Here is a 15,334-nt window from a genome sequence, read left to right as displayed (position 1 = left end):
CAGAGGGCTTATCACACACAATTTAAATTAAATCATGTTCCTAAATCATGGGCTTTCTCTGCCTAATCCCCCTTCTCAGGCAGTCAGTAAAATGTGCGGTCAGAACAAGTGAGAGCCACTAACTCTTCCATTTGTTTGCATGGCTTTCACTTTGTGAGTGACAACCAGCACAAGGCAGGCATTTTCCCTCAAGCAGTCATTGGTTTTACAGCATCAACTCAACTCCCCACTAGCCCCAGCTCTGAGACCTCATTTGGGTGGGCAAGTGAGAGTCCTGATTGTTCTGCTCCTTCTGGGAATGAACCCAATGGATTTCAAATTCTGAGTAGGAGAATCAGGATGCTACTGGGTTTCCAACTGACCATCATCAGGATCATCTTAAGGCATCCAGAATTCAGGAGGATGTGTCTTGTGCAAGAGCCTAATTTCTTGATTAATTCGAGCCAAATGCTTGGAGACTAAAACTCAAAGTGAGTTCAATGTCAACCATGGATTGAGTTTGTTCCAAGAGTTGCTGATTCTTGACACAAGAACATGGATAAAAGCTCACTCTTCAACATCCAAATCTTGGAGTGAGACTGTGAGCATTTTTTCTTGCAGAGCAGTTCCTGGGTGACCAGCCATCTTGGAATATCACTTCCCCTCTCATCATAGCAGAGTTAGGAAATGGCTATTGTATTTGTAGGATGTGTGAGGAGCTCTGATTCTAGCTCCAGCCCAATATCTGGGAAAACAAAACTGAATCACGTTTATCCCCTTTAAAAGTGTTGCAGTCAGGAAAGACCTCCTTGAATGTTAGAAACTTGAATAGAGAAAAATGTCCATTCCTCTTCCCCACCCCCATTCTCCGTTCCCAGCATCTTTGTTTGAACCGAGTCTCAAAAAACATGTAAATCTTGGGCCAGACTAAGCAAATCACCTTAAAAAGGAAGGTTAGAGAACTGTTTATTATTTGAAATGTCTCTCCCCAGACCTTGTTTTTGATGAATTGGCTTCAGCTTCATTACTTCATGATATATCTCCCTTGACATTTAATTATACTTACTCCAAACACATTAAGCGAATCAGTCTGAACAGCTTCTTATTAATATGCAAATTTCTCCTTTGAAAACCCATGAATCTGTGAAAAATCTCTTTAGGCTTCCATTAAACCCACTCAGGAAGTTGTATACCTCACACAGACACTTGCCCCATTCAGTGACTCAATGATTCAGCATTTACTAATTGTCCAAGTTAACTATTCTGGCCACATCAAGGGGAGGAGGTAGGGATGCGAGGGAGGACAGGGAACCAAATGGGATTCAGAGGCAGAACACTTAAAAGATGAATGATCAGAAGACCAGCCTTGAATTAGAGGCTGGTAATTAGAGTCGAAAAATCAAGCTGCATTGGAAACCCTGTCAGCCAGATGAGCTGAAGCAGCCTGCTAGCAAGGAGAGAGCCCCGATAACTCTCATCACTGACTTCTCTGGCAGTTGGTGTTAAAGATTGGGGGGAGGGTAAAGAAGGATGAGGGGTCCTGCACACAGAGAGATTGCCAGTGCCCTCCAGCATGCTGGCAGCACACATGCTTATTTCTGCTTGCATTTACAAATGGTCTGATGGCTATCTGCAGCACATGGGGATGGAGATAGAGGCATTCTAGTTAGCACAGGCGCAGGGAGATAACTGGGACACATCGAGGAGTTCAGAGCTTCGTGAGGATGACAAGGGTCAGAAACCCATTATCAAGAAGAAAGGGGAGTTCCAGCAATCAGGGAATGGGAGCTCAGCACTTCAGGGTCAAGTTGAAGGCTTGGCAGCAAGGGCTCAAGGCAATAGAGTGAGAAAACGGATTTTTCAAGAGAGCCCAAGGGCTGAAAGAAAGAGGAATATGGTAGACACCAACATAGAAAGGGAATCTCTGCATAGGAGTTTGTGAGAAAAGCAGTTCTTCAGTCTCTTTGACAGAACATTGAGGATGGGGTTGGGAGCAACCATTCCTTATGGGCTAGCAGAGGGAAGCTTGAGACTGAGACTTCTGGGCAGTATGAAAGAGAGGGGAGCATCTGAGGGTAGCATGTAGCAGTCAGAACCTGCTGAGGTTTTATTTGTCTGCTGGGTACTTCCAATATACACAAAAGTAGTAATCAGTATAGCACTAAAATGTACTCTTATACATATGTAAGCATAGACACTGTAGTATAAACATATATGTCATGGTGTCACTGAAAATCATCCAATATATTCCTTCTATTTTAGTGAGTCAAAGAACACATATATTCTTTATACACAGCTCATATAAAACCTTCTTATTATAGCATATATATGTTTTACATAGAGCATGCTATTTTATATTTCATTGGGTATCTGTATAAACACACACACACACACACACACATGCACACGCACACGCACACACACCAAGGATTCAAGAAAATCCAGTGTATGTAATAGCCCCTTTTGTAGTTCTGAGACTCAAATCCAGGGGCTCACACACGCTAGGCAAGTCTTCCACTGAGCTTGTTTCTGGCCCCAAAGTGCAGCCTAAGCTGACCTCAAATTCACAATCCTCCTGCTTTGTCCCCTTCATTTCCTGGAATATCAGTGTGTGTGGGCACAGCCTGCTTGACTTTTTGATTCACTGTTAAATAACCACACCCTCTCTAGACCCCAGTCTCATCATTTCACCTTTAGGGGTTGACAGCATGTGCTCATGGTGGGCTATAACTGACTATGATGGGTGGAGTTAAGGAAGAGACTCTGTAAGCAACAAGGAATTTCACACGTGTAGTAACACCTGAGCAAGCTTTCTTGTTCACATGGCAAGTTTATAAATGTCTTTAATTGCATCATGGAAATTAAGCTCCTAAGTAATGCTCACATTGATGACTTGCTCCAATCCAGATGTTACATCAGGTAATTTTGTTTTATCCCATTTCTGTCCTCACAGCTCCCTGAAGGAAGAGAGGGAGATAATTGTGATGAGTCCTGTCTAGAAGAAAAGGGTCTGAGACACAGATCATGCTTTAGAAGAATCCCCAGACAGACCTTTAAACGGAAGACAAGATCATCAGCATGCACAAAGAGTTATGTATCTGTCATTTAGGAGAAGCCACATCCTTGTCAAAGAGTTCAGATTAGAGTAATGAAAGCTAAGAGAAATCTGAATGCGCCAGGATAGAAGACATTACTTCATGAATATCACTATGGCAAGCACCTCCTTGAACTCTGGGCAGGTTGATCAAATGGGGTAGCAATAGCCAAAAGGGAAAACAAACTAAAACAAGAGTGACATTTACTACAGTTCAGAATTGCAATATCCAGTTCTCTTAAGCTCTGCCCCTTCTGTTCCTCAGACCCTGAAGCAAGCAGTCATTTGTTTTGTGATGACATAACCGATTCAGTTTTCCCCCTTGCCACTGTAAACATAAGAGCATGAGAGGAGGATGGTGCTGGGGAATTCAGGGGTCGAGTTCAAATTCTAACTGCACCATTCAACAGCTGTGCTGACCCGAATCTTAGGTTCTACAGATGGATTTAATGACTAACTTAAGTGTTGTTGCGAGAGTTAGAGAAGACACAGTAAGATGGTGTGCGAAGTAACTGCAAGTGCACTTGCTGCTGTCAAGCACACTCCCTGAGGACGCAGTGCTGGTCACAATTCGCCTCTTCATTGCATTTCACCTGCAGAGCCTCAGAGCACACAATCAGTACACTCTTCTTGATCCAAGACACGCATCTGTAAAGCCACTGGAAAACTTGAATTATGTAACATCTGATCCATTGCTCCCATGGCAAATACAGGGAGTTTCTGCTCTTAATATTAGGAGTATCCAATTCACAACCTTGTCGATTCATCAACATTGAACAGTAGATCCTAGCATTGTAACGCAGACCTGCAGGATGTTTAGGCAGCACATGCATTTCATTTTCTCCATAAGACACTAGACACTGGATAGCACATCAGTTGGATGCATGGAGCCATTCTTAACAATGAGATCACCAAGAAAGGGTGTGAAACTGTGAAAAGCAAGTCCCTGTACAGTTATCCCAGGACAATCTGCCATGTGCAATCTGAAGAAGGAGGCTAATGTCACTTTGTTCACCACAACTGTAATGTTTAGGGACTCAGAGTTTTAACAGGTGCACGTACAGAGACTGCTAGAACATGATTCATCTTTGATCCTGAAGTTGCAGATATATTTTAGTGAGTGGTGCAAATCTGTAAATCAGAGAATATACTGTAAATAATGAGTGGACAGATTAAAAAGGTAAGATTTAAAATCTATAAAAAAATGGCTAGCTAAACCGTTGTGTCTGTACTCCTAGTTTGTATGTGCGTGTGTGCGTGTGTGTGTGTTTGTGTGTGTGTGTGTATGTGTGTGTGTCTGTGTGCAAAGCTTGCACAGTTCAGTGAAGAATGGAAAGTTGATGTCAAATTGCTTTGACTATGTTGGGTTATAGCTTCTAGAATTTTTCTGACCAGGAAAAAAAAAACAAAGAATTATTCCAGATTCCCTCAGGGGTACCACAAATAGAATGGGTACCAGATCAGCAAGCTTTTCTGGTGACCTCAGTGTCTTTGTGAAATGGCTCAGAAGCTACTCAACAAAGGAAAGCTGTGTCTCAGCATTCACAAGTCTGAGTAGGAGAACTCACTCTTCATCTCACTCCCATTTATTTTCCAAGGTATTTAGCTTCAAAGCCCTAACTTGAAAGATGTTTATGTTTCAAAGTCTCTTTTAAAATAAGTATGAGCCACCCCACCCATTCAAGACTAAGTTTTAATTCACTAAAAGGACTTAATTTTGTTTTACAGATAGGATGAAAAATGTTCTTTTTGTTAAAAATATCTTCCTTTGCTCCATTAAACAGCAGCCACCATCTCTCTCCTCCTTGCTTCCTGTGTACCAGAGAAGGCATGGTAGCATTCTCTTATCTTTGTCCAGATACATGGGGTTAAACACATTAAGGGGAGAAGTTCTTTGGAATTAAGACTCAAGTTCTATAAACTAAACTCCAACTTTACCAACAGCATTGCTATCTGGACCCACTCACACCCTTAGGATGAGGTGACACCCAGGTTGCAAGCTTTAACACAAGGGAAAGGTCTTGTCACATGGTCATAAAGTCAGAAAAGGCCAAAAAGATGCTCACCTTCTCAGTCACATGAAGCCCACAGGGATCAGGCCCATGCTGAGAATGGCTCTGCCCTGGCTGGAATGTGCTAGTGTTACAGTCTTGAATCTCTCATTTACTGAGTGCCTCTCTTTGTGTGTGTATGTACATGCCTGTGTGTGCTCTATGAACATATGTATGTGCCTACAGAGACCAGGGACAGCCTTAGGTATCACTCTTCTGGCATCATTACCTTTTTATTCAGTTTGAGACAGTCACTACTTGGTGTGGAACTCACCAAGTAGGTGAGGCTGGCTGGCCAGCATTCCCCAGAAATCTGCCTGTTTCTATTGCTCACTGGTGGGATTGCAAGCATGGACCACCATGACTGTCTTTCTTAGGTGAGTTCTATGGATCAAACCCAGTTCTTCAGCTTGCAAGGCAACTGAGTCATCTGCCCATCCCTCTAACATAGTCATAGGTATCTGCCCCACTGTCCCAATCATTTTAACCAGGAATCCTATATGTCCCCTCATTTTGGCCTCACAATAATTGGACTTCCTAACTGTCTGAGGGTGACTACTGGCCCATAGGTTTTTCAGCCTGTTACTCACTGATTTGACTGTAAGTCTGCAAGGGACAGGAACTTCCTTGGGTCTATGACAGCTCACACAAACAGACTTCTGTGTGACATCATCATCCTGCCTCCACAACTAACTAGCTGTCTGCCCAAGTAGGCGGTGAGCCCATGTCTCTGTCCTTACCAGAACCTAGCACACAGGAGTCAGGGCTGCAGATCCACTCTTCACAGGCTCAGCTTTCCTTTATTGACTGAATGAGCTGGCAAACACTTAGGTGATGAATGTAGCCCTTTCCTGAATGACATAGGGCTCTTCACTCACCCCGGCTGTATCATGTCACATTTTTATACATGTGCATCTTTATACAGCAGCTAGAGACACAGAAGCATCTTATATCATCTAAGGCCAGCAGTCTGACTTGGAGTCTGGCAGGCCCCTGCAATCCATCCTTCCACAGCTCCTTCATCTCTGCCCCCACACTCTGAGCCCGCCCCACTCCTGGGGCAGTCTTCCGCCTGCCCCCACTACATAGCACAAAGGTGAATAAATCAACATGAACCTCTTATTATCTTATTTTCCCTCCTACCTTGCCCTCCCAATCCCGAATGGGCTGAGAAAAATTAATGCTTGTGTCTCCGGCAAATGTATTGCACCTATAATTCAGTTTTAAAACAAGCCGACTAGCAGTGGCTAAACCTTGGGTAGAAGGTTCATTTTTCACATGTGTAATTGAATCCTTCCATTCAATTTTCCTCCAGGTATTAAAGACAACTGATGCCTCGCTGAGAACTATTATAAAATATCTACCAGACACTTGTCAGTGGAGGGCGGGGCAGGATGTGAGATGGCAGCGGCCAAGTGTTTCCCTGTAGTTCACAGGTTGAAGGTCACTGTGAAGTTCTGAAAGTTATAAGACTTTTCTATTTCCTCAGTGCCCATTTGACGCCATCAACATTTGTGTAAAGTTAAGATCTGGGCTCAGGTATCATTATCAGTGAATTTAACCGACTTTGAACTAATGCAATGAGTAGTCTATCAGATTTCTTTGCTTTGCTGAGGTTTTAAAAGGTGCTTTCTACAAACAAAAAAGTCTGAAATCTTTCTGTTCTAGTCCACACTTGGAAGGACACATCTTTTACACACTGTGTTTCAACCCAACAGAAGTGGTTTCAATGCAGCAACGGCCAAAGGATGATGCATGGTGGTCCTGCGTGGATAGGACATAGCTGTTGTCACATATGCGTTGGCACATAGCTGTTTATTTTCCTGGATACATCCATTTTGTATTTGACTCACATCATTCTATTACATCAGTCTCTTGTCCCTGCTACAGGTCATCAGTAAGTCACTGAAATCATTTTCTGCTCTCTTTTCTCGTTCCTGATTTCTCGTCCTCATCCCTACTCATCCTGAGCTTCAAATTCTTCTTTTAGTAAACATTTATTTACTTATATATTGCATATAGGTGTGTGTGTCATGGCGCATGGGGAGGTCAGAGGACAACTTCCAGAAGCCAGTTGAGTCCTTCGACCATGTGGGACCCATGGATTGAACTGAGCCATCTCTTTGGCCACTGAAATGCTTTGGATAGTAATTATGTGTCAGCCATCCCCTTATAATGGGGTTTGAAAACCTATTTCCAGTGAAATAACATGGAATGTTAGTCAGGAGTGATAGTGCATACCTTTAACACCAGCACTGGGGAAGTGGACACAGGTGAATCTCAATGAGTTTAGGTCAGCCTTGGCTATATAGAGAATTCCATGACATCCAGGGCTACATAATAAGACCCCATCTCAAAGGTGTGTGTGTGTGTGTGTGTGTTTAAAATATTTGTCCCTATTGTCTGCATTGGTGACTACTGCTACAAAGTGGAGAGCCACATAGACTTTGGACCACACCTTCTAGCCCCAATATCTATTTAAGCAGCACAGAAATGCATACAGGGTGCACACCTCAGAAAGTTCCTGATGTTTTATTTGGGGGGTTGATTTCTTTCTCTTTTTTTCACTAAGTGTCTATGTAACATCAGGGCTTCCCAAAACAGAAGCCTCTATGCCAGAAGGAAAATGTCCCAGGGAGAATGCACAGAACAAACCTATCAAGCTCTTCTTGTTGAATGTCAGGTATATCTCACTGTACAAAAGTCACCACAGAAGGTGGGGCTGAAAATTATCCAGAAACCGTTATTTTCTCCTGACTCGGAAATTCTGGGAGAATGGGACCGAACATTTGAAGCTTAGTCAAGCATTCCCTTTCACCTGGTTGAGAGCTAGCACAGTTAGCATGGCTTGACTCCACACGTGGGTCCTTAGCTGTAATGGCTGAAGGGCTGAGGACAGGCCTTTCTCTGTGGCAGGACTATGGCCTCCTTATTTGGTGGTTTTCAGGTCCAAGGGAGCCAGAGAGGAAGCTGCCTGAACCCTGCACAGTGTTATTTCTATCAAGTGGTAATGCAATCATAAGGCTAGTTCAATTCAATGAAAGATGAAATAGTTAGATTCCAGGTCCCAGTGGGAGCTCTGGAATGCACACATCTGGCAGAAAGGAACTGTTAGTGGATCTTGGAGACAGTCAACTGAACTAGCCCATGCGGTTTTTCTACACTCATATTCTAACAAGGTTAAGGTCTTACAGGTCACTTGGATACTAAAGACCCCAGGAAGTTAACATCCGCCCCAAGATTTTTACTTCACAGATTGAGACATTGCAAAGAACAATTTTTAAAAAAAATGTCACCTAATAGTTGTCCTTTTATCCTTCTTTCAAGTTTGTTGGAGTCTGAAACCCACTAGTTAATGTGTAGCTAAAACAGTAAATTTGTTTAGGAATTTGATCACATGCAATTTCATGACAAAGTCAATTACTCACCCTCAGAGTAGAGAATCCTCCCTTTCTTTATGTTGCTTCCTCAGTTCAGAAGAGACCTGGACTTCAAGTATCATAGGGAAACAAACATGCCATCCAAGTCTTTCATTTACAGACAATGGGCAATTTCCCATTGAGCTTCTATGAGTCTGAAGGATTCTTGGGGACTGTTCTACAAACTTAATTGTCCATTTGATTTTAAAGTCACCACCAACAATGTAGAATTAGATTACCTTTCATGATTACAAACTTGACATTGTGGGACTCTAAGGAGACCATGACCATTGTTGCCCAGTTTGAACTTAGTAAATGAATCTAAATCTTCTCCATCCAACACATTTGAGACTTAAAGTATAGACTTAGTGAGAGTCATAGCCTTTGTGCCAAGAAAGGCCAGTTCATCAGGATCTACCCCGGGTATGAATTAAATATGCCTTAGCATAGGAAAGAGTAAGGGATGTCTTTTTATTTTTAATTGACTCTACTGTCATAACTTATCATAATGCCCTTGGGTGACAATCTTTAATGTTCTAGAGCTTTGTGTCCCTTAACACTAAGCAGGAGAACATCCCTTTTGTGAGTTCCCATTGGGGATTCAAGGTTGAGCAGGAAAGGGGAATTTAAGAGTAGAATCTATTTGCAGTGATGGTTGAGTATCATGACCAAAAGGAGTTATCCTTGCCATCAAATAACCCAGTTATCTCTTTTAGGTTCAGTTCCCCAAGACTGGCATTTTTTAACATCATCATACGATTTGGCAGATCTATAAAATGAAAAAGCATATACAATTGATAAAATATATTTATTTCTTTAGCAACTCCCTGAAAGCAGAGTTTCAAATTTTCCTGCAGTGAAGGAAATCCACCTCCTTCAATCTCTGTCTTTATATTTTCAAAATATTTTTCAAACTTAAGGAGAGATGTGACTTCCTGCTCAAGGGTCAATATCATTCATGCATCTCTATGGCTCACTGAGCAAGTTTCACATTAGAAGGTCACACTCCCACAGGCATAGTCTTCAGTCTGTCCTCTAGGACAGTCTCAATGTTCATTCCCCAAGAGCTGTTCAGAAGAGAGGAATGGGAAGACAGGGATCTCAGGTCCCATACTCTTACTTAAACAGAGAAACCCACTTTTATTGGTTTTGTGCATTTTTGTTCAGTAAAAATTCCACTTAAACTAAGAGTTCTCAGGGCATCAAGTGTTTGAAAGCAACTGAGCAAGAGAACAAGTGCGGGTTTGTAAATCCTGCTAAATCCATTTCTACATTGTGATGTAATTCTCCCCACTGCTGCTATGAAAGTGGTTTTTTTTTTAACTTAAAGCTATGATGTAAGGTCTTCAGACTGACCTGTCTATCCCCAAAGGCCTCCTCGAAGGCTCTACCCTGTGGTTTGAATGAGTTTTGAGTGGATGCCAAAGATTTCTAATCTTCTCAGTTCAGGGGGCTAAGAAGCCAGGCCAAGGGGGAAATCCCAGATATAAAGCTTGAAAAAATTCTCAGATGTTAATTTTGACCTGTGTGCCAGCATGCTTGCCTGGCAGGTGACGCCAAGTGGTCTTGCTTTAGACTTCTTAATCCATGTTCTACTAATGGTTTCTTATCCATAGCCCCAAAGGTTACACATTAAAGACCCCATTTCCACCTCTTTTCACTAAATTATTCTAACCTCATCCTGGGTAATTCATCACTGTCTCACCAGCTCTTGGTAGAACATGTAGGGACTGGAAGGACCAGTTTACATAGTCATCATCTCCACCTTGCACACACATTCTAAGATCATAGGCCTGGAGTCCAGCCTCTCAGATGTGAATGCGGGTTCTCCTGGTGTTACATCCTGTGCTGCAACAGTCAGGTCCAAGAGTCCTGTGACCCATTAAAACTCCCTTTTTAATGGCATTGTACTCCTGTTTGTGTTTTTTTTCTTGACAGTTTTCCATGTCATTTGAGGTTGCACCTTTGGATGTCTTGGCCAGAAGATCATCTGTTGGCTGTTTACATAGCATTCTTTCTGTGCACACAAATCCTGAATGGCCACTCGGAGGAAGGAAATGGGGGTCAGAAAGTTCACCTGGCCCTAAACTCTCTGCACCTGTGAATGGTGTTGATGTCTTTGGTTTCTGTGCATTTAATAAACCCTGCTGATGAAATGGAGGCCTCGACTTTACTGGTACTTGCCATGAACCCAGTTTTGCCCCTAAAAAATGAAAGCATTCAAACCTTAACTCCCAAAGTGACTATGTTTGATATAGGACTTTAATGGAGAGGTAGCAGAACAAATGAAAAGATAAGAAGGAGGCCCAATCCAATAGAATCCCTGTCTGTCACCAGGAGCATGCTTGCATAGGGTAAAGGAATAAAAAGCCATGCATACATTCACATACCAAGTGGAGGACTCAGGAGAGATTTACCCTGACAATACCTTGGTCTATTCTCTCTGCCCTGAGAATTAAATCGTAATAAATTTCTACTGTGTGGACCAAGAAGGGAGGGGGCTCAATAGTAAAAGTATTTGTTATACAAGCCCAATGACATGAGTTCCTTTGATTTCCATAACCTGTGGTAGGAGAAAAGAGAATCCCAAGAATTGTCCTATGACCTTCACATGCACACAGCAACACACACAGACACAGACCACACACACATTACTACTACTACTACTACCAACAACAATAACAATGGCAATACTATTACTGATAATACTAGCAACAAAGCCTACAGAACTTTGTTATTGTAAGACATATTTTACCTTCTGGAAGCACACAAGATGACTGATGGCTGGTGCTCCATGGCAGATAGGAACTGGTTACCAGGGCAGCACTTGTGTGATCCTAGCATTAGTATTTTTATCCTCTTCTGGGCACTTGACTGTTCTGTGTGTCACCAGTTGAAGGTCCTTTATTTGTAACAATGACTGAAGTGCTCTATCCTTTCAATCATCACCCTGAATTGTCTGGACCAGCCCAGCCTTTTGTCATCATCTTTAACTGTCTGGAGCAGCCCAGCCCTTATGTGTCCCACATTGCAATGGGGAAGTGATATCTGGAGGCTGTGACTCAGGTGAGCAATAAGGACCAGATGGTGACAACACAAATGCAGCAACTCCCATACCCTGGTTCTTGCAGCAAGCATAATTATTATAAATGGGAGGGCGAAGGCATGAGCAGGGGATCCAGGGTTTCCAGAGGGACCTGCGAAGCAGCATCCTTTACACAGGGATGCAGCCGAGCCTCAGATAACACAAAGGCACCCAGATTGGTTATTGTTTATGAACACGACACTCACTTGATGGGTCATTGTCATAATCTGATTAATGAAATGATGATGCTAACAGGGGTGTTCAGCTTGCTCCATCCCGTGACTGACCCACGTTGTGCCAAGTATCCCCAGACCATCAATTCCCACTGCCTTTGCCAGATAATTGTTTATGAAAAGACAAATGTATGTGGCAATCTTGGCTGAAGGGGGGTGATGTATGTGTTGCTAAGGATTGAAATAATCAGCCTGGCAATAAATGGGTTGTGTGTTTGTCAAATGACAAGCCAGGATGCATTAGCATTCCTCCGACACTTCCTCTCTAGGCTGAGGTCTGATGACTACCAAAGATCACCCATGACTAAGTGACACGCTTTACCCAGACATAATTACTTGGCCAATGCAGACATACCCCAAACAAAATGATGTCTTGATACCAAGTAGTGTCGAGTAGTAAGAGCCTGGTGAGAAAGAAAGACCTGGAGAGTGAATGAAGCCACCTACATTGCTTTATAAGGAAGAACTTCCCAACAACGTACAGCAGCATTTGCTTAGGATCATGGCAAAGCATGGATTTCTGATCTTTTGTTTTCTGTTGGGTTCCTCATTGCACCTAAAAACCCCCTCCCCCACACTCTCATTATACCTGGAAACTAAACATCTTATGCATATAAAAGGGTTTAGGGTTTATTGTTATGTTTTTCTCACACTCTACAAGCTTGTTATAGCCATTTGACCTCTGAAGTAAGGCAGCTAAGATTGGGTTTGGATGTTGGCAGGCCCTCGAAACTGAGATACAATCATCTCTTCCCAAGGAGCCATGGAAGAACCCTCTGTTGGTCTTGCCCACATCACGCAGAGCATCCTGCATCCAGAACACCAGGCACCCAGAGAAATTCTGCACAGTGCTCAAACTCTCACATGTGAATCTTAATCTCCAACCACTTCCTAGATGTAGACATTGCTTGAATATGTGGGATGTATGCCCATTCTCTGCTTCATTTCCAGCAAACAACTTGCTTGAGCACCAGAAGATTCTAGGAAGCCCCTCTGCTCATCACTAAGATACATGCATGTTCAACCTGTCTCTTACAGATCAGGTACCAGAAAAAAATATAGCACTGCCTTGTCAACTCCTTTACTACCAGCTCCAGCTCCCACCTCTAGTTTCATCATCTTCCAGTGGCTTGAAGCCCTGACCACCCGATGGAACTCACACCCCCTTTTGAATCTCTTTTCAACCTCCTTCCTTTACTGAAGCCCAGTGATTCATAACCTTAATCTCTTCACCTAGAAATGGAAGAGGGGTGACATCATTTTAAAAATGTATCCTCTACAACACCAACCTTTCCTCCTACGACTCTACAGATTAGGTGTTCAATAAATATCTGTTGAATGAATGAAATACGTGGAGCATGAAAGATGGATTCTGAAGACAGATAAGTTTGGGGAGAGTGGAGATTAAGTGTGTTTAGTCTTTAGTCTAAGATCCCTTAGATCCCTTAATGCGCTAATAAGCTGGGTGAAGCTCCAAGATTATATGGAATGTGACATTGAGCAGACTTATTTCACATGGAATTCATGTTTTTCAGGTTGCCTAGGAACCTCTCACAGAATTACATTAGACTTAATGATTCCCAAATTTCCTTCTGGTTATTTAGTTCTATGCCAAGTCGCTCTCACAGAGACCTGCCCCTCACACCCATCCGTCTTAGTAGGGGGGAAAGGGAGTCCTCAACTTTATCTCCTGCCCAAGCATTCAACACTGCATCTTACTTTTAAAACTCTATAGTCATCTCTGTCTCTCTTTGTCTCTGTCTCTGTCTCTCTCTCTCTCTCTCTCTCTCACACACACACACACACACACACACACACACACACACACACACACTTGATCTCTGTCTCTCTGCCTGCCATACCCTTAGAATCCCTAGAGAGATAGATTATTGTCTTTTGTAGGATAATGAAACAACCAGTGGCTGCAGATTCTACAGCTCCAGAATGCAAACTCCTGCCAGAAAGTTCAAGATAGGCTTGAGGACTGAAACTTGTGGTTCCAACCCATCAACTTCTGAGGAGAGCAAATCAGTTGGAGATTAAGCTAAACACCAAGGACCAATGATTTACTGACTCTCACTTACACAACAAATGTCCTTAGAAACCTCAAGCCAGAGTCAGGAAGATTCTGAGCTGGTGAGCATGGTAAGACACTGGGAATGTGATGTAGCCCAAGGAAGTATGGATGCTCCCATCTCCATCCCCATTCCTCATCCTAAACATCTCTCATCTTGTCCAGTCCCTTAATTTAGTGTTTTCCAGACTCTGAAAGTTGGTTTTGCCTATTACTTAATCTGAGAAGAGGTTCCCAGACACCTCAGCTTGTATTCCAGGAGAATGGGAGGCTAGGGATTGTGAGAAAAGTGTCTGAAATTGGTACAGTCTTATAAAACGGAGGCTCTCAATTTGATACTAACCTCAGGTAAAACTCAGAGCTTTGGAGAATCAGTTTTGGTGAGGAAATAATGAACATGTTTGTGTCAGATGTGATGTTGGTAGGTGTAAATGCCTAAATCTCAGTATTTAAAAGATGGAGTCCAAATCCACACTGCCCTAACTTCATGCATTACAGTGGTCACACCATTAGTTTTAATGGCTTTGTGGTAACATACTGTTATAGATTTTTAGTATCATATTGTTGTTTGAATTTAGATTACTGCATCAAGATACCATAGGTGCTGTTACTTAAACAATGCCGTGATTCTCATACTTGGGTCTAGAAATCCCAAGGACAAAAGATGTACAAATGCGTTGTCACTTCTTGATTTTCAAATGCCTATGACCTTGTGTGGCAGAGGTAGAGGGTACTCTAGTCTCCTGGGTTAATGCAACCACTAATCTCATCACAAGAGCTCCAGTCTGATGCCTTCACCTCACATTTTCTCTAAATTCACACCTCTGCTGTTGATCACCAGGGAGACTGGGGTGCCAATAAGAGAATTTCAGGAAAATGGAGATTTATTCCATAATATACATCCAGTACTCATTTCTTTTTTCCCTCTCCCTCTCTCTTTCTTCCTTCTTCTTCTTCCTCCTCCTCTACTTTCCTGCCCTCCTATATCTCTTAAATGGGTATTCTTGTTGTGTAGACTGACCCTGAATTTGCTATGAAGCCAAGGATGACCTTGGACTCCTCATCGTCCTGTCTTCCAACAACTGGAATGACAGTTTTGTAAGCCTATGCTAGGACAACTGGAACGACAGTTGTGAAAGCCCATGCTAGGCTCCACTAAATTTCTTTAAAATCTGGATAACATTCAGATTAACAAACCACTTATAATTTGATGCCAAGTCCATGATAATCCTAGATTTCATTGACAGACTGCACCCAACTTACTTAGTTGAACTCTTTATGTTACTCCCAAGACTATTTGTTCATTTCTTATTGATGATCATAAAACTTCTTGTTCCTCTGGATCCATCCTCCCCCCAAATGTCCACAGGATACTGGTGGATGCTCTAGAAAAAGAAAA

General features: G+C 42.5%; 1 protein-coding gene across 1 annotated transcript in view; it reads right to left on the bottom strand.

Moving 5' to 3' along the window:
• Hs3st3a1 (heparan sulfate-glucosamine 3-sulfotransferase 3A1) overlaps positions 1 to 15,334 on the bottom strand; it is an 83,558-nt gene that overhangs the window by 32,576 nt on the left and 35,648 nt on the right. The gene's annotated exons all lie outside the window — the stretch shown is intronic.

The sequence above is a fragment of the Mesocricetus auratus genome, unplaced genomic scaffold, assembly GCF_017639785.1.
Source record: "Mesocricetus auratus isolate SY011 unplaced genomic scaffold, BCM_Maur_2.0 Super-Scaffold_100007, whole genome shotgun sequence".
Classification (NCBI taxonomy): domain Eukaryota; kingdom Metazoa; phylum Chordata; class Mammalia; order Rodentia; family Cricetidae; genus Mesocricetus; species Mesocricetus auratus.
This window is presented reverse-complemented; position numbering and strand designations above follow the sequence as displayed.